The sequence below is a fragment of the Alligator mississippiensis genome, chromosome 5 (assembly GCF_030867095.1).
Source record: "Alligator mississippiensis isolate rAllMis1 chromosome 5, rAllMis1, whole genome shotgun sequence".
Classification (NCBI taxonomy): domain Eukaryota; kingdom Metazoa; phylum Chordata; order Crocodylia; family Alligatoridae; genus Alligator; species Alligator mississippiensis.
In genome coordinates, this window is record NC_081828.1 from 125054873 (window position 1) to 125080034 (window position 25162).

At 40.8% G+C, this 25162-nt stretch overlaps 1 protein-coding gene and 1 pseudogene across 2 annotated transcripts in view; both read right to left on the reverse strand.

Moving 5' to 3' along the window:
- POU6F2 (POU class 6 homeobox 2) overlaps nucleotides 1-25162 on the reverse strand; it is a 348304-nt gene that overhangs the window by 78878 nt on the left and 244264 nt on the right. The gene's annotated exons all lie outside the window — the stretch shown is intronic.
- On the reverse strand, nucleotides 24922-25040 carry LOC132251069 (5S ribosomal RNA; annotated as a pseudogene).

The window sequence follows — 25162 nt, forward strand, 5'->3', positions numbered from 1 at the left end:
ATACGTTTTCCATCTGGGAGTTCACACTGAGCAGAAAAACAGCACTAAAGCTACTCTGTCTGTAAGCATTTGATGCTGTCATCTTAATACCCAATTAATTTCAAAGTCCAGTTTGCAAAGATCTTACTATCGAAAGCCATGATTCTTTAAACTACAAGTACAGTTTAAAGTTAAGTATTTGTTTAAGTCCTGGCAAGAGTGTAACCTAAATTTCAGTTTCTTTTGCTTGTGATCTGTCTTCTTGCCAGTCAAAGGACTGGATACATTTAAAATGGAATGATCTCAACCCACAAGTAAATTATTCTATGTGATTTTAAGAGAGGTCATACAGGGTGTAAGTCAGGGCAAGATTTGGCCCTTTGTCTATGCATGTCTTGGATGGAGTTGAACACAGTGTCAGCACATCACACATATTAAGTTATTCAGTATTTGTTAATGGCTGACAGCACAGATGGATATTATGATCACTATTTAGAACAATTCATTTAAGTTATGTACACTACCATTGAAAACCTACTCACAAAATTCACCTGGCAAGTTCTGTTACATGCACAAAATTCTGTACAATCCCTTTCTTTCTATAGCTCCTCAGCTAACAACCTGAAAATCTGTAGCTCTTCCATTAAATCCCACATTTATTGCCTTATTGTATATAGACTCTTGTTCTTCCATAAAGCACTGTCAATAGACAGATAGATGAATTTCTTCATGTTCTAAGTATTTTCTTCTTTTATCTGTTGACTAGATTCACAAAATATTTATGGGCCCTTTAGGCAATCTTGGTGCTTTACAAAGCAAGGATTTTGTGCTAAAAATAATCAAAGTTCCAAATTCTCAGGCTGATTCTGATTTCCTTCACATTGGTATATATCCAGAGAAATCTGAGTGAAGTCAGTAGCATAGCACTAGCATAAGGCAGATCAGAGTCAGATCCCTTAACTGCCTATATACTACATATTATATATAACAGTACAATAGTGTAATTTAGAAACCTGGAATTAGATGACTAAACTGATGTTTTAGTAGAATCAAGGGTCCCCAAAATAAGACCTGACTCTTTTCACCTACACCTGTGAAATAAGTAAGAATTCAGTTGCGTGGCTGAATTGGAAAATAAAAAAGATTCTTATGGGTAGACCTCACATGGAAATATTTCATTTATTTGGGCAAAATTTAAAAAATGGTATTTTGGTTCAAATGAAATGTTACGTTCAACATAAACCAAAACATCTTGCCTTATTTCATTTTTAGGCTATTTCAACCACTTTTAACCTTTAAAAAATTAGCTCACTTTCCAAATGAACATGCCATTTTAATATTAATAGATCAAATATTTCCTGATTCTAGTGTAATTTACACCAGTTTAAAAACTGGATGCAAAGTACACCATGGTAAATGAATAACTGTTCACACCCAAAGTCTTCACACAAACATTACATCTAGAAGTTCAGGCATTTAGACTGGGTAAAAATGTCCCCTCCATCTAACTCACTAATTAGATAGGTGCCAGGTGCCTGATCTAAAGTAAATCAGGGTAGGGGGATGGCGGGGGGATAGCGGGGGCTAGCAGGGAGGGTTGGGGTGGATAAGAGGGACTAGCAGGGTCTGTGGGTGGGGGTGGGGGAATGAGGGGCTAGCAGTGTCTGCAGAGGAGCTTGGGGAGAACAGGAGGGCTAGCAGGGGTGTTGGGGAGTGGGGCAGTTGCAGGATTTGAGAGGCTATCAGATCCTGCCAAACTCCCTGGACTTCCCCAGCTCCTTTCATGCTGCTGAACTGCCAATGATTCCAGAAATCACTCCTGAGGCCAGTTTAATTGAAGTAAGTCATGGTGGGGTGAGGAGCAGACATATTAGGGGTGGTGGCAGCTTTGACGGGGGGGGGGGCAGGATGGGAGATTCTATGAAGAAGTTTGGTGCAATTGGCAGGGTTTGCTACACCTCCTCCCCTGCCCAACCCGGGTCTGTTTTAATCCCCTCCCCAATGAACAACCCCCCTCCGGTAAACCACTCCTCCCTGATCCTACCTGCCCCTCCCCACCATCCCAACTTACTTCCATCAGCTCCCAGCACTAGCAAACGCTAATAAAACTGGCACCAGGAGCACCTTGTGGGATTGGGGTGGGGGAGGGTTGACAGACGCAGCAGGGGGTTGCTGGCTGATCTGCAGAGTGGGGGGTGTCAATCTGGGGGTGGGAGAAGGGGCTGAGGAGTTAAAATAGCCCAGTGACATGAAGGGATAGGAAAAGAGCAGCCCAAGAGCAAACATATACATAAGTCTACCTGACGTAACTTAGTGTACCGCTAAGGTCAGCCATTTTAGACCAATCTAACTTTCCTGGAACTTCTGTACAGTTTGTACTTAGAGTGCTTAACTAGGGATCTAAGTGTAAGGTCCTCACCTAGGCATATTCAATTAGATTGGGTGGCCATTTTTATGCAATCTAACCTCCCCCTAACCTCTCAGAATGTCCAGATGTACCCTCAGTTGATTTCAAATGAGCTATAACCATTTTTTTTTAAAGTAGGCCTGAATTTGGGTAAAAAAAATACAGGGAATAGTTGGACTGTATTACCTAGTTGTGGGATAGGATTAGGAAGCAGGAACAGCATGATCTGAGATATATTTAATGGAACAGAAAATGAAAGTACATTCTCTGTGTCATTCTGAACTATGCAAGGCCAAATTACAGAACAAAAAACCCAAATCAAGACATGTACGGTTCTTCATTGAAGTAAAACTGGGAGGTCTGTATACACAGCAACTTGGCCCAGAAATTAGTGATTTAATGGCTGCACCAGCTGCTGCAAGGAAGGGACTACAGGATTCATCCTTGCCAGTTTTACATCTTTGAAAAGCCTCCTACACTGGGTTAACCACAACCAGGGATTTTTCAAAGATCTTCCTTCCGTTTGTCCACTGATGGAGGACATATCAATATGGAGAATGAGAGGGGAACAGTCAGTGCAGTGGATTAGACAAAATCAGTCACTTAGTACAGATGGTCAAAATCAAACAATATTGGAATAACTGCAAAGTGGTTTCTTAAAACTGGAGGTTGTCCGCTGTAGCTTTTATAAGAATACTTAAATTTGGGAGTTTGTAGTTCACACGCCTTGCTCTGGTGCTGTTTATAAATTAATTGATTCAACTGTGCTGGTTTATATGTTATAACCTCCTGAGTACATGAAAGTCTTGTATTCTCTCTCAGGTTGTTATTTGACAAGATATGTGTATTCTTTAGAAAACAATAATTTTACCGATAATACTCCAGACACTTGTTATAAGATCGATCAACTGTTCACCTTGTTACTGGGTAAAAAATGTCCGTGAACCAGAAACACTTGAATCCTTCAACTCCTTCTGGCACGTGGCTTATTCCAATCTTTCTAGAATAATCAAACTCTGATAATATCACATGCACAGGGCCAAATAAAAGCCTGTGATATTAAGCGGAGTTAACTGGAGTTGCACATAGGTGGTGTTCACTTATGTTCCAATTGCTTCAGAAAGGGCACCATGACAAAATTTGAAGGAGCTAGAATTTATACCTTACTCCTTTTGTGCATTTTTCTCAGCTTATGTAATATCCAACCACAAAGTTTAATATCTAACATGAGAAATGACATAAAACCCAAAAAAATATAGTATGTTGGGAATCATCTATGTTGGGACTTATTCCCCACTGCAGCTGCTGCTTCTCTTGCTACCAAATACTCTGCTTCTCTTTCCAGTTGCCCATTTCTGCTAGCAAGGGGAATTAGTAGTACACAGCTGTGGGGGGAATCAGGAATGGAGATAAATGGCAAGGAGGGAAGCAGAGTGGAGAAGCTTGAGAGAGTCCAAAGGAAGGCTACACGCATGATTAGATGCCTAGAGACCAGGTCATGCGAGGAGAGGCTGAAAGACTTGGAACTGTTCAGCCTGGAGAAGAGAAGACTCAGAGGGGACTTGGTGGTGGCCTTTAAGTATATCAGGGCTTGGGGGAGCATCTATTTGCCAAGGCCCCCCAGAGGAGAACAAGAAACAGTAGGCACAAAATGACTGAAGATTGCTTCAGAGTAGACATAAGGAAAAACTTCTTGACAAGTTGAGTGCCAAGGGTTTGGAACAGGCTCCCCCCAGAGGTGGTACAGTCACCTGATCTAAAAAAAGAGTCTTGACTCCTATCTTGCTGGGGTCATCTGACCCCAACAGTCTTTCCTACCCAAGTGCAGGAGGGGCTGGAGCTGATGATCTGCAAGGTGCCTTCCAGCCCCTAACATCTATGAAACTATGAAGAGTGTTGGCAACTGCAGTTGTTGGGCATCAGACTGCTTGACTTGACTATGGTGGGGCTTAAACCCACCGAGTTTGGAAAATGATAGCCTAGGGTACAAAACTTTCTAGTTATGCTTATGATACAATTTAATCACATACTAAATTGTGCACATGGTGCTACAGCCCTAGATAGGCCTCACTCAGGCTCTGGAAATATCTTAAATTCCCAGGTGCTGAGCAAGTGTCTGACAAGCCTATCTTACACAATTATGACTTTTTTTTTGTTGCTGCTGTGCATCTTTACATACAGTTTTCAACATAGAAAATCTCTTTGCCAGTAACTGTCGGCTATCTGATTTGATCTTGGAACAGTAATTGATAATAGTGATATTAAGCGGTAAATTTACCGAGAAGAGACCATTCAAATTGTTGACATTAAGAAATTTGTGACAATGCCTGGAGTAACAATAACAGGTGGAAGTTTTTTTTTTGCACAATTTTGTATGGAAATTAGCCATTGTTGTTATAGTAGGCAGAGTATGATTCAAATAGGAGTGATATCCCAGTTGCATAAAAAAATCTTGACTTTATCATTCTATATGCTTATAATGAATTATGGTTACTCATGTAATGGTTATTTATATTAAAGAAGTGTATTTGTACCTACTTATATAATTTATAAATGGCTATCATCAGGTGGCTGTTACAGGTAAAAAAAGAAAGTCAGAAAAAATTTCTGATGTACAAGAACCCAAATTGTACCATACATCATCACAAAACCTCTTATTATTATTGGCAGCAACTGGGTGCATCTACATGTGCAATTAATGCAACTGAATAAACTATGGAGCAATTTTCACCTCGGAAAACTACTCCCCGGCACAGCATTACATGTGCAGCTAGGACAGCAGCAAATTGAGCCAGGAAGTAGCATTAGCCCAGGGCTGCTCCTGCCCAGCTCTGCCCTCCTACAGCAGTCAGGGGAGCTACAGGCTTCAGCTGCAGCTACTCAGGGGTAGCCCCAGGCTGGTAGGGGACATGGGGGTTAGCCCTAGCCTCTGGCTGGTGTAGCAGTGTGGTCTAGGGTCTGGGGGGCAACCCTGGGCTGGCAGAGGACATGGGGGTAGGGTGAGGCCCAAGCAGTGGGTGGCTGTGTCAGGTGGCAGAGGAGCTGGCTGGGCCATGAGGTTCCTGTAGGCAGGAGTGTGGCCCCCTCCTGGCTGGGCTGACTGGATGCAATTTATGCCCAGGTTAGTGTCTCAACATGCGTTGCTGCATAGTAAATAATTCTGCAGTAGAGTAGTACTTGTAATACCCTCCTGCAGAGTTTATTAGTTTCCTGAGGCCTAGAAGAGCCACATGTAGAGATGTTGATGTTTTACTACTCCATAGTAAATGTCTTGTGTAGACATTCCCATTGGCATTTAGTCACAGCAGAGAGAGGGCTGGGAGTGAATGGTCATGGAGGTGGAGAGCTACTCTCTTATCTCTAAAAATGATTTATCCTAAAAAGTTTAATGCTGATTTGGTAGGGCAGCATGGGAAAATTGTCTTTGCTGCCCTGTTCGATGAGAACTTCAGACTTCAAGGGGTTAGTTTTGTAGTCTGCCAGAATTTCACCAATGTAGGTTCACTAATTTCAGTGGAGTGCAGACACCTTATACCCCTCCCCACTGAAAAAAAATCCAAAAGAAGGCATCAAAATTCGAACTGATGCCTGCCTCTGTAGGATACTGGGATACATTGATTCCTGATCAAATTTCTGCCTTCCCAGAGGTTGTATGAGCTTGAGGTAACCTCGTCAGTCAGTGAGTGTCAGGGTACAGGACTAGAAATCCATAAAAACAAGAACCAAATGAAGAAACAAACAATAACATACAGCTATACATCAATAAGAAAGAAGGAATGTCATGTTTCCATTGTATGTAGAATACATTAGCTACCCATATCAAAAGTATCTTCGAAGCAGAACTACAAAGGCAATAGCCACAAAAGGAAAACAAACAGAACAAAATAGCAGAAAACCAAAAATGAAACAACAAAAGCTGGCTCCTGTCAGGTCCTGATTTGCATAGGAACGGAGAGTTCTTTGCAGTTTTTGAAGTTAGTCAGCACCTTGGATGACTGAGCCCTAAAACTGCATGTGCTGTGCATGTGCATGCATGTGCATGCATGTGTTTAAGAAATATGGAAAGATAAATGAAAATCCTTCTATGCTCACAATATATATTGGATATATATTTTGGTTGCTCTATATATTTTAACTAAAGAATAACAGCCTAATATAGGCTACCACATAATATAACAGATCTGCTATATCAAAGAGAATGCAAGAAACATGTTGTACATACATTTTGGCAACATTTCTGTTATCCAAGCAGAACACAAGAAAAAAAATTATATAGAGATTAATCTCCCCAAGACAAAAGAAAATTACAGGACTTGAATTATACTTACAAAAGCACAGCACCACCGAACAAATAAAAGAAATAACTAATTCTAACCTATCAACATGAGGTTAGGAAAATCATAAAGAAAGAGGCAGCATCACAAGGATGACTATCGAAGTAATTATTTTAAATCAGACACACGACATACAACACATCATAAAAACACTAAATTCTAGATTAAGGATAGAAGAGAGAAAACTAAAGATAAATCAAAACAGTCATGTATTTCTGACATCTTTCTGACTAGCATGCAGCCTACATACCAATCCTGCTGTGTAGAAGATCTAGAGGAAAAGATGAGCGGCATACATAAGTCAATTGTATAAGAGATGAGCCTTTAATCTACACATGGGGATCTTAAAAGCATGCAGACTTTTCATGTACACTTTTGATGAGTGTTCTTTTTAGTTTTACAAAATAGCATCACAATTATTCTACGTTATTTTACATGAGCATAGAAGAAAATCTTTGGATGAGGTATCATTAAAGTCTATTTTCTGTCCCAAGTCTCTAAAAACAGCCCTTAGTATAAAGATAGTTGGCTCCTAACTTCTTCCTGGTGTTGTATTGTGCACCGTCTCACCCCAACCTCAGGTCTCACACCTTTACCTATCACAGTGTGGGTATCTGCTGTTCTTTCAGGGTACATGCAGACATACAAATGAAATGGTAGAAGTTAAGCTATTTAGTGTAAGTGGTTGGAAACCCTACTAGTAGAACTCTGTACATTTGGCTATTTCCATTCTAGCAGCCCAAGACCCAGTTCTAGCACACGTTGGGTGAGTCTGGTCAGGGTTGGGTGCCTCTGGGCCAGGGCTGGGTGCTGGCTGGACCGGGTACAGGGGACTCAGGTCAGTACAGTTCTGTTGTGGGGGAGGGAACTGGGGGCTCTGGGAATGGCAGAAGTCAATATAGTTTGGGGTAGGGGGGAGCGGGGTCTGGCAGCCCTGCCCCCTCCTGTACCCAAAGTGCATCAACATGGCCCCTGCACTTTCTGGAGATCCCCAAACCCCACCAGAAGCCTACTGAGAGGCCAGTCTGTATCAGTAGCTTTGGGGGCTTTGAGAATGGTGGGGATCAATGTACTTTGAGTTTGGGAGGTTCAGTGTAATTTGACCAAGTCTCTCCAGAGGGGAGCAAAGCACATGGGTATCTGGAGCAAAGCACATGGGATGACGGAGAACAGTGGGGGAGCTTTTGTTAGACAGGTAAACATACAAGTGTTCATTAAACTGAAAGAATTCCCCACGAGACTAGACTTCTATCTCGTCAGCTGAGGTTTGAATTTATAACATGGGCATCATTTTTAGCCCATGATAAGCATTGCAAATGCTTCTACACTTAGGGTTTCTCTTGGTGGAACTGTTATTCCACTGATAAAAATGTAATGTTTGTATGCATCCTCACTCTCGAGCAGCATGCTTTGTGTCCACTGTACTTACCAACAGGTTTGACTGAGTTCAGGCACCTGTGGTTTTTCCCTTTAGGAATCTGTGATCACTGGTGTTCTATGATGAAAAAGATTTCTTTAAAAAGAGTGTTACTTATTTCAATAGTAGGGAAAAGCTGTAGTGACAAAGGGTTTTTGAAACAATAAACAGACTGCACATGTATCTATTTAATTTAAAACTTTTTCCATCTTTTGATGACAATCTTGGAAGGCCTAATTTTTCCAGTACTCCCAGCATATCGCTACCTTTCAGTTTGGTTCTCTGAATGAGGACCACCTCTCTCCTGAGAAAGAGGTCCTTTCAAACCATGCTAGAGTTTCTTTTATTCTTCTTTGTTCTTGAGCTTAACTTATCTGGTCAAGGTTGAGCCTGACAGATGAGCAGGAGTTTGGACACAAATCATCAGAGCCAATAATTTGGCCATTGTCCGTTATCAATGCTCCGGTGTTTGCTGAGAGGCAGTTTATTTGGGCCATTCTCTTCCTTCCTGTCTTTTTTCCTCTATTGCATTAAGCCAGTATAGTCTTACAATAAACATCCTGATACACAGGCTAATACACAGTATTCATAAATTATTTAAGAGCAGCTTCCAATGGGTCATGACCCACTTTTCAAAGAGGGGTGCTTTAAAAGAAATTCCTATTTCCTCACTGTGATGCTCTTGCCAACCTTAAGAAACATAAGATACATTATGAAGTGCCTAATCCAAAGTTTATGGCTATCAGTGGGAGTCTGTCTCTAAATTCTAAAGTCTCAATAGAAGGTTCCCGAGTTTGGGTCCCTAATTAAGGCACCTCATTTGATACTTCAGTTTCTTAATTCCAATTTAACTTACAATTAAAAACCATCATAGCAGGTACAAAATAAACATTTAAAAAACTACCTCTTCTTCATCGACATCACCTTCATATTGTAGAATTCTACTCTTGCAAAACTACCTTATATGGGAACTACCTTATAACACAACTGGAAAGAACCCATAGAAAATTGTAACCCCATGTCTTTACCCTTAAGCTCTGCTTATACTTATATAAGAGTAAGGAAAATATTTCATCTCTGCAAAAGAACAGCTGAATTCCTGTTTATTATGGTCATTATTACTAACAATAGTACTACTGTTGATATATCTCCTCATCACAAACTTTTTAAGAAGGGGTCAATAATCTTCTTCTCTCTCTGGGAGTTCATACAATGCTCAAAAGCAAAGCAACAAAATTACATCGAGTAAATCAGCCAGATGCAGATGAAATCACATTCCATTTCACAGGGAACGTGAAACAATCCTACAATCTTCTGAATGCCTCTTTAATGTAGTCTTCTTCCACGAACTTTGTAAACTAGTATTCAAACAGTAATAGCCCAAAGAACGTCATAAACAACTTATTTTAGACAGAAACCACATCCCATCTAAAATAGGGTTCATGTGCTGACCAGCAATCAAATAGGGTAAACCAACTGGATAACACTGGAAGTTTTCCCCTCTGCTTTCTGCTTTTCTTAGAGGAATAAGGTCTGGAAACTCAATTTGTTCTACAATTATATTATCTATAAGAAGTGGTCTGTAGCTTGTTGGCTTGTCATTGTGCCAAATCTTAGCTCTTTGCAAACATCCATTTAATATATATAAGTTATCAGCCAAAAGAGAACACATAATCTACCCTGAATTAATCAATTTTTTTCATCCTTACTTTCTGAAAAAATTGATTCAAGTGCTGTGTATTATAAAAGAAACATGTTTTATTTTGGGGGTAGTGAGGAATCCATTAATCAAACTGAGAGGTAAAGAAATTGCATATTTACTTTTGTAATATTTTAATATGAGGGTCTTTTATTAAGCAATATAGCTTAAGACACTACTTTTTAATGGGACCAAACCTTCTTTAGAGACTACAACTCAGGAAATCTAGGATCAATTCTCAGGCCTGCCATAGGCTTGACCTCAGGCAAATCAGCTAATCTCTATCTGGCTCAGTTCCTATCTGTAAAGTGGAGATAATAGTTCCTTTGTCTTTTCTATTTAGATTGCAAAGTAATTTCTTTTTTTGGGGGGGGTGGGAGTGGGGGGGGGGAAGGGGCTCTTCTAACCATGTACTTGTACTTGTACATTACTTAGAGTTACTTTATCTATGTGGGACTTCTGGGTCCTAATGTAATCCAGCAAATCATCATCATATTCTGATGATTATAAAACAGAAGCAATACATGACCAGTAGGTTATGCTTGTAATTCAGTAAGATGGAGCAAACTGAAGGGAGTGGATGTAGCCTGTTGGTGGGCTGGCAGAAATCAATGAGGAAATGAGGAGAGCTGGTTGGCTCTAAAAGGTGTTTGATGGGCAGTTTTGGACACATATCTGTTAACAGGTGGCTTTCAGGTCTTCCTCTGCCATTATTTTCTTCTAAATACCATTCTTAAGCATGCTTAGAGAAGGCCAAATAATTCATGATAAATATATAATTCATTTTTTAACTTTTCTGTTTATGAGTTACCTGTGAACACAACATGATGCTCTTAAATTTACTAGCTATTCATAAACACCTGCCAAATAATTTTACAAAAAAATCTTTTGTCTGTGTAGATTATTAGTATGTTGATTATTAAGAGACTTTGATGAGAAATTAACTGCTTTGACTGGACATCTCAGTCACATGGCTGAAGGTCACAGAATCTGATAGCCTTTGTGATAATGAATTAGATGTTGGCTTGTTTGCTTTCCTTGGATCCTATGCAGGATATACTGCCTCAGAGATCCTGCCTACCAGGAGAAATTCCTTCCAGAGAAGAAAGATGGCCCCTTGGTTAAAGTGCTAGCCTCCAACTCAGAACACTTGGATTCAGTCTCCTGTTCTGTCAAACATCCTCTGTGAAATTTAGACAAGTAATTTTCTCTGTGCCTCATTTTCTCCCTTTTAAAACAGGAACAGTGAAATTTCCATAACTCTCAGTAGTGTTAGAAGGATAAATACATTAAAGATAACATCAGGACTGCACAGTAACCAGGGTTAGTGCACAGTAGCATTCCCGTACAGCTTTGTAGTGATGCTGACTGCTCAGTACTACTGTGCAGTAGTGTCAAGTCAAAGTTCATGCCCCTTGATGCCACTGTGCAAGAATAATGAGCTACTGTGCAGTAAGCATCTTGTGCAGATGCGGCCAGGGGATGTGTCTATACAAGATGTTTGCTGTGTAGTAGATGTCATGTCTACACGTGCGCCCCTATTAGGCTGGGTAAACTAATTAATTCCTCTGCAGGATAGCACTTGTAAATACAAGTGCTATCCTGCTGCAGAGTTCTTTACTCTGCAGCAGCGCACATGTAGACGCTGCCCTAGCTGGCTGGGGCATGAGGGTGCTTCAGTGTGGGGGCTGCATGATGACTAGCCCTGCCAACTAGCCCTGTACTAAAGCACCCATATGCCCCAGCCATCCCCTCTACATCACACTGAGCTGGGAGGAGCAGCCCCAGGCTGCCAGGCTTACCCCCCTGCCAGCCAAGGCTGCTCCGACCCCACTCCATGTGCTGCGGTCCTTGTTGCATGTAGAAGCATTGCATTAATATACATGTGTAGATGCATCCAGTTAAATATATGCTAAACTCATTTTTCAGAATACCTGTGGAAAATTTGTAAAAATTAGTTATGAACTTATTGAAAGCAGAACTATTTGAAACTGTTATAACGGAACGAAGTAAAACTGTTGTTTTTATGACATGTAGGTATGACTCATTTTATGTATTCATTTTCCATTGAGACCTACTAGGACTGTAAGGGTTAACTTATCCAGTATAGAGGATGAGATGGATATTGACCATGTAGGCAGGTCTAGATGAACAATGATACAAATGGAGTTACCTTGGAAAGGCAATGAAAGACCAATAAACAGATATTAGCAGTTAATGACTACCAGCCAATGGGGTAAAATATGTGAAATCAGTGTGACCAGAGCTTGAAACAAAGATTTGAAGTGTCAGGACACTGCTTGGTGCAGCAGAACTGCTAGGCAGAAGAGGCGGGTAATGCTGTCAGGAAAGGCATAAGTATAAGCTTTGCTTTGCTTATGTGCTCCAGTCCAGACTTACATACTGTTTCCCAGCTTTTGTTAGTTAGCTCCCTTGTTTTCAAATGGCTGTCCAAAGTCATGCAAACATCCAAACTATGCGGCTAACAGAAAAGCGCATAACTTTGATTCCACCCTGGGCTCTTTGAATGTCTGTCTGTACCTAGCCCTGGTGGTTGCACAGTTCTCAGAGTCTAACAGGAATTCAGCTTATTTGGGATTCACCCAAAGTGCAATAGTGGTGACAAAGGTGGGTCCAGTTTGGAGTAGCTGAGCTGGGGCCCTTTTGCAAAAAAAAAAGTGTGAGTAGACCCTTCCCCCAAGTCCTGCTTGCATATGCCCAAGCTGGGTATGTGACAGTGAAGTCACACCAGAGGTGTCCATCCACAGTTGCTCTTGAGCCCTCAGTTTTTTGTGTGCTTGAGAAAAGCCACTGGGGATGCCCCTGGACTGGCTTAATCACTACATTTCCAGGTGAGTGGGAGACCTACAAAAGTCAGAGACAAGTGGACCTGTGATACATATTCTTGTGCAATATTCCTCCAGGTCTCCAGTTAGGACATTACTTCTTCTTGACAGAATAACAGACTCTGAAAACCATAAAAAATACATTGTACAAGTAATTTGAATTAATCTGACCAAACTAAAGCTTATGCTATTAACAACATTCCTGTACAGGCACTGAGCACAAGCAGCAGGGACAGCACTGGTTGCACATGCAGCTTTCAGTTGCTTCTTGCAGGATTGAACCAGAAACATGCACTACCCCAAATGTCTCCCCCACCTCCCAAAACAATAATTGGGTGAATCAAGGCAGCCCATGTAAAGCTAAACACTTGGATTTTGTGCAGCTGGAGCTCCAGGAGAGATGAAATTCAGCTTCTCAATTAGCTATTAGGATGAAGCACTGCTTCCTGTACCTCCCCCCTGCTCCTCTTGATCTCAGGACTGAAATAGCCCCTTTGTGCCAGTTGCACAGGATTTTGGGAACACTCAAAGAACTTGAATTCTTGTTAGACTTTACCCTTTTGGGAACTGTAGAGCCAACGGAAATTTGTAGTGACTTTAGACAGCCATTTCAAAACAAGCTAGTTATCAGTTAATTCAGGTATGGTATTTTAGGGTCCTTGGATAAGAGTAGAAATATGAAGCCAGTGTTTCTCCCCCTGCTGCAGCCCTATTGCCATAGTATGAAAGGCTTTGCACACCTTGATGGAGACTGCTCTACCAGTCTTCCCGTAGTGTGGGCTGAGGGGCTTGGCTACCTCTATCTGCCCCCGGATGTATTTTACCCTTTCTTAATTAGCCAAGTTAAATCTTGATCCTATAATTATATAGGTTTGTTTATCAGATTTCACACATACTGCATGTTACGGGCATTAACAACAGTAACAAGAGATGGGCATTAACAAGAGATGTTAATGCCTATAGCATCTAAGCAAGATAAAGGACTTCTTTTTTCTTCTTTGGAAAAGAGCTGTATTCTCACTTGGTAGTGTTTTTAACATGGTGATTTGTCACTGCTACTGAGGAAAGAAAACAACCAGTACCTGGTATGTGATCCAAGTCCCAAAGCATTTGATATGGACAGATTGATGGTGCTTTTAGCAACAGAACATCAATTGTCTTGTGTGTCAAAATTAATACAATATATACCTTTCCACTTTAATCACACAAATTAGAACCACTGAGGATACCATGGTTCTTTTCAGAAACTTTCAGGCAAGGCCTGGCCAATACCACTGGCTAATTGGCCTGCACTGCGGCTGTGGTATTGAAACAGAATTTTTCCTGTTCTTAGGACCAGATCCTGTCTAACTACCTAAGGGGATATTTTTAATGCCACCATAAACAGATAGTTCTGCATGTGGAGCTTTGCTGACTTACAGGATATACCCTGCTCTCTCTCATATGCACAAGTCCAAGGGGAGAATATACAGGAAGGCAAGCCACAGAGGTTGTAGACAGAAATGACATTTGTTGTGTGACTGGCCCCTTGAAAGCACTCTAAAGCCATGCCCAAACAGAATAGCATGGCTTCAGAGTGCTCCAACAATGTGATAAATTAACCCTCATTACATGAGGGTTCAAATGAAGATGCTCCAAAGCGCAGCACCTTCATTAATTTCTGTCTGCTCTGGCTGGAGCCCAGCCCAGCCCCAGCTGCTGTTTCTGGATGAGAGTGGGAGAAGGCAGGGGAGGGAAGTCTGTTCTGGGTTTCCTCAGCCCTGTTGGAGTGGGGAAGGTGGAGATGGATTGGAGCCCCTTACCTCTATGAATCACCATGAGTTAGATCTGGAAATTGCACTTCTATCTGCCCCCAGAATTTCAGTTCAGATACAAAATACACTTTCCCAAAATTCAAGGTCCCTGAAGCTAATGGGGGATTTGATTCTCACTTGCTACCACTTTCCTACCACTGTATCCCTTTTGACTTCCATGGAGTTATTCCTGATTCACACAGGCATGGAATCAGAATCAGGTGCCAGGGTTCAGTTCAGGATCATCTCTCATAAAAAGACTGGACAAATACTGCAAATAAATAAATGGAAGATTGCATGTTTGTCAGTCATTTTGCAATAAGTACTGATGAGCGTTGAACGTATTTGAATTAAACGTGCTGTAAGGCACTCTCTCCTGGGAAGCTTATATGATCTTTTTTGGACCAATATCTGAAAGTTTTGTCTGAAGTCTTCATAATGCATAATTACGGATGGAAATATGAATTCAAACAGGAATAGGCAATCATGAATAATGAACAAAGCAAATATTATTGATCACTATCTAATTAAAGGAAAGCAGATTCTCCTCACATTTCTAAATTTGTATTTCTTAATTGCTTGATCTAAGTTTTGTTTTAGGTTTGTTTTCTTTTACTAAGCAATTCCCAGTTTACTAAGTATTTCGGATCTTAACTAGCCTCGCCAAATGCAGCATGTTAGCAATGCTGAGTCGTAACTGTTTTGGGGTTTGGCAGAGTTAGTCAGAAACCTATGAAGAAATCAAATGGGGTTTTCATGATAAAGATTAGATCAAAGTGTGGCTGCAGCTTATTTTTCAGTCTCAATTCCTTAAAAAGCAAAGGTCAGTGGGAGTTACAAACCTGTCTTGATCCATTGAAATGTTCTTTTAATATTTTTTGTTGTTCATTTTAGGATCCTGATTCAGTACTTGTTCCCTTATGAAAACAGCCCTTTCCCCTGCTGACAGCACAACAGGGGTGATCTAAATAGACAGGAGGCCACTGTGGGCTTTTTTATAAAGCATCTGGCCTGAAAGATCTACAGATGGAGACAAGGAGGTGCAAACAGTTTAACAGAAAATAAAATGCACAGTGTACAAGTTCACTCTCACATAATATGTTACAACAGTAAACTGGAAATATCTCCAGAGATTTCCATGTCTTTTTTTTTTTGTGATTCCCTACTGTCCCTGATCATAATCAATGTGCTATAAACACGTAGATATTTCTGAGTGAACAGCTCAGGAAAAGTCAGTTGGTTAATACTGTAGCATGCCACTGAAATGATCAGAAACACAGCTGAAACTTCTAATTTCCATGCTGCAACCTAGTCAGTGCAGCATGATACTAGGAGCTAGAGCTCCACGGCCTTGTTTCCATTTTGCTACTGGCTTCCTGATTTGGTGGCCAGCTGGAGGGAGTACTGTTCTTAGGGTTTCTCTGACTTACATTATAGTGCTCAAGCAACCTCTATGGTGTCTTGTGAAAGCAGAGAAACGCCCCAGCATAGGCAGATCCAGGATTTTGACAGGGTGGGTACAAGTGGTGTGGTGCATCATCACATAACACAACACAACACATATTTTTTTTCTCCAATTAAAAAGAAACTCAAAGCTTTACTAATGTGCCAGGAGCCTAGGACTATATTATTTAGTTTAAGATCTAAAACCCATCTGCCCTTCACAACCTTCCACCCCTATAGCACCCTAGCCTTGCCTTGCACCACACCCCTCTACTCCATAGGCCCTCCTTACCAACAGCCCCTTGGTGCCTGTTATCCCCCCCATTCAGTCCTTTGTGCCCCCCAGGAGCTCCTTCCCCTAAGGACCCCTCCCAAACAGTTCCCCCTCCCCATCACAGCCACCAACGTTGAGGCAGGTAGGGGTAGGGCTCTAGCTGTCCTCACTCTTCCACTTTGCCTCCCTCCCCTACAGCATGTCCATAGCTGGCATCCACTACCCTCTACCCTTAACGTACAGAAATAAACAGTGGGGGTCAGGGAAAAACTCACCACAGAAAACTCACATGCAGCACCCTACCCAAAGGTAACAACCCTTCTGGGCCCACCCATAGGCCCAGTAGGGCTGTGCAAAATGGCACTGTTTAATTTCGGCTTCCATTTCAATGGGACAGCATTTTGTTTTGAGTTTTGTTTTGTTTCGAAACACTGTTCTGTTTTGTTTTGTTGAAACTGTTTCGTTGTTTCAATGCTGTTTCGATGTTTCACCAATCGGCTATAATGGAGAAGCACAAAACTGCCTATAATTTTTTCATTTCTTGGCGTATTTGAATGAAAACAGTAGGGATGGTAGCCCCTGCTGAGGCCACAATGTCTGCCAGATTTCAAGGAGCTAGGTGCAGGGCTTTCTGGGAAACTGCCTGCCATCTGACCTTGCATTAGAAAGGACTCATATAATTTCAATTAGTTAATTACAGAGATGCTGTTACAATTGCTGTGCAATTTATTTATAGATTTATTGATTGTCAATAGGTAAGTGACACAATGTGAAAAAATTTAAACTTTTCCTATTTAGAACACAATCTCACCTGGTTTCTATTTGGAAGTAGAAGGCTATGTATGTGAAGCTGTCAATACTGTGCAGGACTATGGCTGGGATTTGGCCTTACTGTATGTGCAATTAAAGTGAAGTAAAAGGACCCAAACACATTTGAAGAATACGAATATAAATTGATTGCAATCAGCCAGAAGAATGTTATGTTCTTGATATATTTCAGTTATTTTAAAGGTCTAGCATGTCAGCTGAATATCTGAGAGTTTACAGGATATTTATTCAAACCGCTAGCTCTTCTGGAAATCTCATGGGATGCCAAAATCTTATGAGAAAAATAGTACTACTTGTTTTTAGCCAGGTTGGAAAGAAGGCAGTGACAGCCTCTTCTGTAGTATTTCAACATTTCCAGAGTCTGTCCTAGCTAGAATTTACTAGATCTAACTTTGTTCTTAGACCCCAAAGCCAGGTGCAATTCTTTTTGATTTGCAAGCAACGATTTGAGGTAGTTTCTATTTCGTTTGAACTGGGTTACCGAGACATTTACAGGAATCTCCAGACATCTTCTTAGCACTGCTCCCTGTTTGTGAGTATGGCAACACTGCAATCGAGACATGTGGGTATGTCTACCCCACTGCATATTCAGTAGGGGTGTGCGAAGTGAGCCCTATTTGATTTGGATTCAGATTCAGCCTGAATCAGGGACAATGATTTGATTCGCTGAATTCAGATTGCTGTCCCTCATTTGATTCGGCTGAATCCAAATCTGAAGATTCATTGCTGAACTGGAAAATCAGCAATTCAGATATAGACACAGCTTTAAAAGTTTTTTCGACATACCTCAAGGTACTAGCATGGCTTGTGTGCGCTTCGATGCTGCGGCACATAAAGCATCCCATAGGAGTGTAGCGGGGTCCACTTCTAGGTACTTCTGGTCCACTTCCAGGTTCACCAGGGAGCATGCTGGGGGCCCCGCTGTGCCTCCCTGGCTCGGTGATTGGCTGCAAGGGGAACCTGGCTGCCCCTCCAGAACCAGGAGGCACCAGTCATTGGATGGTGGCCCCCCCCTGTGTGCTCCCCGGCAGATCCAGAAGTGGACCAGAAGTCCTCCTGGTACACTTCTGGGTCTGCTGCTGAGGGCACTGGGCATCCCCCTGCACTTCTGTGGGATGCTCCAACATCACAGCATTCAGAGCATTCCTATCTCTCAGTGCGTTTAATCTCTCGGAATTGATTCAGAGCATTCCTATTCAATTTGGAGAGAATAAAAGGTCCTTTGATTTGATTCAGATTTGGAGATTCGGACACCGAATTGGGCCATATCTCCGCCGAATCGAATCAGGGGCCGAAGCTTCACACAGCTCTAATACGCAGCTATCTTTTATCTACCTGGCTTGTGTAACAATCACAGTGAAGATGTGGCAGCACAGACTTCAGCATGGAGTACGCAAACCTGTTAGGACCCTCAAGTGTCTAGCCCATACTGAAGCCTATGCCGCTTCACTCTCATCAGTACCTGAGCTAGCTAGATTAATGCTTACACAATTCTGTGAAAACACCTCTGATTTTGTTGTAGACCTACTCCTGGCTTTGTTTTGAGACAAAATGCTCCAAGTCTCTATCAGTCACTCTGTGTCACTCTTATCGAGGCTGCAGGATTCTGGAGAAATGACAACAGAGAACTGTGTCAAGAAAGCATCTATATCCATGCAAAAAAGTAAGGAAAACACATATTTCCAAGATACTCAGACAATATATAGTTACTATATCTTTTTCTGACTAATCATAAGTCTTTTTAGCTATTGCTGCTCCCAATTCAATTACAGGTTTTTTTTTTACTTTTCACATGCAAATGGACAATTAATTGAAAGCAATTTGTCCGACTATTTTGTGCCAGTTGGTGAATGACTTACTAAAATAACACTAGATTCATTCTGTGCCTCTATCTTACACTCCAAGGGCACATGAGAGCATATACTATCTGCTTAGCCTTGTAATGAATCTTAAATTTCTCAAGACCATTGCTCATCACCTGAATAAAGTGCTGGAGAGTAAATGAAAATAGCCATCCCCATGAGAAAAATATTTATTCATTTAATGGCTGAAACAAAATGCCATCTCTGTTGTGATAACAAAAGGTTTAAAGTGCATTACTGTCGTTTCTCAATACACTTATGGTTTGACTACTGGGTCAGATGGTGCAACAGTCCATGTAATCTCCTGAATGGAAAAAAATTAGGCTCAAAGTGCCAAATAGATGCCCACAACATAATATCAGGTAAAACAAACATATTCCTCCTATCCCCCTCCCCAAATGTTAGAGAAATAGAGAGAAATTCCAGTCATTTCTCATTACTGTGAAGGTCAGCCTAGCTGGGAAAATTGTTTCTGCTTTACAATTCCCCAAACTGTAGAAAGCAGTTAGAGTTCTGGACAAAAACTAATGTTGCATTCAAAGGGAAAAGAGGCTGATATGGCATTGCTGCAGTAATAAGAGAATTTTTTACTCTTTCCACTTCCCTGTGAACCTAATCAACTGTGACATGAGAAAATATACTGGGCTCACCCAGCCAGAATCTGACTGCCACCTGAAAATGTCCTCAATATTCCACTGTTTGGGACTTTACAATGATCCTTCCGACATCAATTTTGTACATGTACATCAAAATGCCATTAGAAATGCTTACAAACACCTTCTGCTCACAGGCCTGCACTCAGACTCCAATCGAAGCCTGGCTGTAAAGACTCCCCAGTGGTTGACTAAAGGTTTCTTTCGATTACTCATATGAAAGCATTTGGTTATGGAAAGGCATCTAGGGGGAGCCTAAAGGATCTTAGGATCTCTCCCTTGACCTCCCCTGTAAGCTCTCTTGAATGTCATTAGGAGCAATATATATTGAAGGTGCCTTAAAACCTGACTTAAACATTTAATTAATATCTGTTGACTTATTATATTTCCTTGCTCTCCTTGAGATCCCACAAATAGTTTGCACCTTTTAAAGACTGGAAATATAGCAGGGGTGATGAGGAAAGGGGACAGGGAATGTGGATGGGGAAAGGAGAGGGTTGATGACAGATTCAGAATATACAATGTACTTACATACCACACATCTCTGAGATACCTGTATGGTAATTTTAGTGTATCCATAAGCATGTACAGGCACACGTATGTTCTACATGCACGATGCAAGTGTGAATGAAATTAGTCGTTATAATGCTTGGCATCTCGACATAATTAATGTATTTCCTGATGACAGTTTTATTATTTCTCAGGGATGAAAAGCTGCATAAATGTATTGCAACTACACATGATGGTATTATCATCATCTTCTTCTGTTCTAATATTTACAGGAAATATTACAAGTGTTTGACATATAAATTGAGCATTTGACTGACTTTAATAACCATGTGATCAATAAGGAGTGATATTTTTATAGTCTAAGTTCAATATTTAAAGGGCCATGGGTGGCAAATCTTTATCAAAGCACTAGGGCTAAAACTTTATTTTCAGAATCTGTAATTCCTGTTCTATATATTCTATACTAAACTGGTATTTCTAGGAGCTAAGTTATTTTCAGAAAGTTTCAACTGTTTTTGACTTGGGCACTGGAAAGAAGATAGATAAGGGGTCTTTTATTTAATTTGGAGATTTGCTTTTATTTTCCTATCAGGAAGAAATTTCTAATTAGTAGGAAGTCACTTAATACTCATATCAAAGATTATTGTATATTCTCACAAGAAACCAGTCCTTTGTGAAAATTCGAACAGCTATAATAAAACTTATATAAAATGGGTGTGTCTACACATGCTTTTATGGGTGCCTAAACTTAACGCGCATTTGCCTAATGGCAGACAAGTTTCTTTAGGTGAATCTGATATCTTTTATTAAATCAACTTAAATATTTATTTAGAAATTTAAGTTGGTCTAAAAAAAGATATCAGATTCACCCAAAGAACCTTGTTTACCGATGTCCTAAGGTCAACACAGTATATGACTGATGTGCATTAAGGCAATTTAGGTGCACGTCTGCATGTGCACATTAGGCGTGTGTGAAGCAGGCCCTATTTGATTCGGATTTGGCCCGAATCAGGGCCAGTGATTTGATTCATTGATTCGGATTACTGTCCCTGATTTGATCTGGCCAAATCTGAATCTGAAGATTCGATGTTGATTCAGAGAATCAGTGATTTGAACATAGACACAGCTTTAAATGTTTTTTCTACATACCTCAAGGTACCAGCATGGCTTGTGAATGCTGCGATGCTGGGGCAGAAGGAGTGTCCCACAGGCCCTCCACACACTGGGCGGTGAACCCGGAAGTGGACTGGAAGGATTTCTGGTCTACTTCTGGGTCCACTGGGGAGCATGCTAGGGACCCCCCCTATGCCCCCAGGCTCAGCGATTGGCCACTGGGGGACCCCGGATGCCCCCCCAGACCCAGGAGGCACCAGTCGCCAAGCTGGGGGGAGCACGGGGAGCCCTCCCCAGCATGCTACCTGGCGGACCCATAAGTGGATCAGAAGTGCTTCTGGTACACTTCTGGTTCTGCTGCTGAGCATGCTGGGGAGTCCCCCATGCTCCTGTGGGACACTCCATGTGCCCCAGAATCGCAGCATTCACGAGCTGCCTGCTACCTAGAGGTATATAGAAAAAACATTTAAAGCTGTGTCTATGTCTGAATCTCTGAATCTTTCCAAATCTCTTCAAATTGATTTGGAGGGTTCCGATTAAATTCAGAGAGATTAAAGGGTCCTTCAATTCGGATTCGGAGATTTGGCCACCAAATCGGGCTGAATCACCGTTGAATTGAACTGAAGCTTCGTGCAGCCCTAGTGCACATGCTAAGGCAAATTTACAAGGTGTGGGGAAAGATTTGGGACTAAAGTTAGCCCCAAGTCAGTCGACATACATAGTGTTAATGCGCCTTAGTTTGTCTACAGATGCGTTAAGGCACTTTAGCTATTCACGCCTAAATTTGATACCTGCTTTTGCCTAAATGGTGATTTTAGGCTATTTGCACCTAAAATCACCATTTTAAAGGTGCATTAAGGGCATGCATGCATAGACCCATAGGCCTTAAAATGGCTAATGCACCTTAAATTGGCATGTGTAGATGTACCTAATGTGCACTTTATACATTCTACACAGGAAGGAATTTTTTTTTTTACTATTCACTGAGAATCAGGATCTTACATAAAAAATTGATATTACATCTAAAATAGGGAAAAAAAGAACCCCTTCACACAAAAAATAGTGTTCATACAATGATATGATTTAAAGGGAATGGATTAACCAGCATATTTCTTATATGCCCAACCAAAACCCAACTAGACTTACATCTAGAACACTCACAGGAAGCAGCTTGTGAACAATTAACATACTGAGAATTAAATAATAGAAATTACTTAGAAAAAATCATTTCAAATAACTTATAACTACACAGCTTCAAGGGAAGAAACTGATGAATACCCAGCCTAGAACAGTAAACAGCCTGGTAGTCAGGGCACACACCTGCCTGATATGTGGGCATCCAGGTTCAAATCCCTGGTCTGAATCAGGCATAGCCAGAACTGAAGCTGAGAAACCATTCATATATCAATAAAATGTATCAATCAAAATGAGTAAATTCTCTTGAAAGTTAAGTTTAGTTTCAGTCAGTTTCCAGTGGAAAACTGTTTATTAAGAGATATCTTGTCCAGCCTCAATCAATAGTTTAGATGGGTTTAAGGGCATTTCTGGGCATAGGAGTGAACCTGGGAGGGGCAGGAACACAACACATCTAGAGTGGTACCCAGTGGCGATGACAGGTTTCAGCTATTTGGGTAAATATCGTTGGTGATATCAGTTGAAACCAGCTGATTAGTGGGACTTTCCATGCTGCAAAAAACAATCACTAGACCTCTTAGCAGCAAAAGATATGGACTTGGTAATGTCTTTTTAGTTCTTCTTTATAAGAACCTCTTCAACTCATTACTTTTGATGCTCTGATATGCTGGAAGGCCCAGCAGAAAATTTATATTTCTACACTGCACACGACCCCTAATGCAAGGGCCTCACTTCAATATTGTGCAGCTCTCTAGTTTCCTGTAAAACTGTTCTGTAAGATGCTTTTTCTACTCAAACATCAAGCATATTAGTGAAGCCCCAGGTGCTTTCCAATTGGAATTATTTTTGTTAAGGCAGCTTTGGATGAAAAACATAATTTTCACTGAGACACAAACTTTTTGAAAAGTACACCAGTTATGAGCAACTTTTGTTCTGGGGAAAGACACAAAAGTAAGCATTTTGATGATGTAAAGCATTTTTAGAATAAAAAAAATGTTTTGGCTTCTTGTTCTGAAATGCCTTCTGAAATAAAATTCATTTTATATGAAGAATTTAACAAGTGAATTCGGTCATAACCAGAAAGAAATGTAATATTTTATGAAAATGATCCACCCCAAATAATTCATCCTATTCTTCTGTTTTGGAATAATTTTCTTTTTTCTCAAGAATCGCGGAAATTCCTGTGCAACAGAAAACCCAGTTTCTGTCTAGCTATAACAATGAGTCCTTTTGCAAAGAACCAATTAGCAAAGCCAATACACTCTAAACAAAGATCAATAATAGGCTGTGTCTCATAGTGAATAGAGAGAGGGATATTTGCTGCTGCTGCTGACAGAGGTTAGGAGACAGAAAAGTTTATTGGATGGTTCTGAAGAATGAGGTATAGGCATACCAGGGTGATAGCTGGCTGTCCTCAGATACAAGTCTATCTACTTTTGAGCAGAAGTTAATGGTACTGTGATTTTACTACTTATTTTACACAGTATTGAAGAAAACATAATTTATATAGATTCTCAGGGAAAAATTTCCCCAACTAGTTGCCTAAAATCAGGCAAGTCCTTATTTACACATATAGGTAAATATTTTGTTTCATTTTGTTTTGTTTCTGTTTGGTTTTGATCAAAAGCATTGAAAAGCTCCTGTAAAAGTGAATGTGTTCTTTGGAGCATATAACACCAGATATGTTGGAGACTTCTATGTATCATTGTGGCCTGAGTTATTTGCAAAACTCGTCTATATTAATGTGCATTACATGAGCAAAGACTGCCTGGAAATAGGTATACAATGGCTAGTGCATAATGGCAATAATGGTTGCTCCATAAGTAACAGCCCCAACAAAGGCATATCAGATGTATATGCTGACACTTCTGGTAGCTGTCCTCATTTTTATTTTGTGAATAATTGCTCTTTTTATATGGTGACTGCTTTTCTTTCTGCTGACTCCATTCCCCTTTTGACCTGTAGACCTCTAGGATAAATAACCCAGAGATATCCACTTTGTGTTCTGAGGAACTGTAGTTTAATGACTTGTGAAACTGGGTGCTTCAGCCTCTGAAGAATTTGCATTTCACCAGGTTTTCCTTGGCAAGCTGTGGTAATCCCCTTCCCAGAAACAATGAGAAAAAACATTTTATATCTTATACTTGATCTAAGACTATGTTACATAAAAAGTTAAAAACCATGTTTTTAACTGTCACCACTGACATGCTCAGCGACCTTCAGAAAACAGGTACATGTTACTAGCCCATTAAGAGAAAAAAGAAGTAACAAGCCCAAAGGTTATCATGTTGTCATTCAGGTATATGATTCTGGAAAAAAACCTAAAATATATTGTACTGGGTCTTCAATTTTTTGTGTTTGGATTACAAACTGAGAGGCATGGCTCACATACAGTTTTTGTACTAGATTCATAGATGTTAGGGTCGGAAGGGACCTCAATAGATCATCGAGTCCGACCCCCTGCATAAGCAGGAAAGAGTGCTAGGTCTAGATGACCCCAGCTAGATACTCTTCTAACCTCCTCTTGAAGACCCCCAGGGTAGGGGAGAGCACCACCTCCCTTGGGAGCCCGTTCCAGACCTTGGCCACTCGAACTGTGAAGAAGTTCTTCCTAAACAAAAGGGCAGGTGGCCTACGGCACCCGGGATTCCCAGGCGGCCTCCCATCCAGGTACTAGCCAGGCCCAGGACTGCTTAGCTTCTGAGATCAGACAGGATCGGGTACAATCAGCCCAGTCTGGCCATAGGCAAGTATACTAGTACATATACTAGTATAACTGTTTCTGTTAACAGTGTGAATTCTTACTAATATAATGATACCAGTAGTATCTCTATGGATATAGCTAGGCTGGAATAAAGAAGAATCACCTA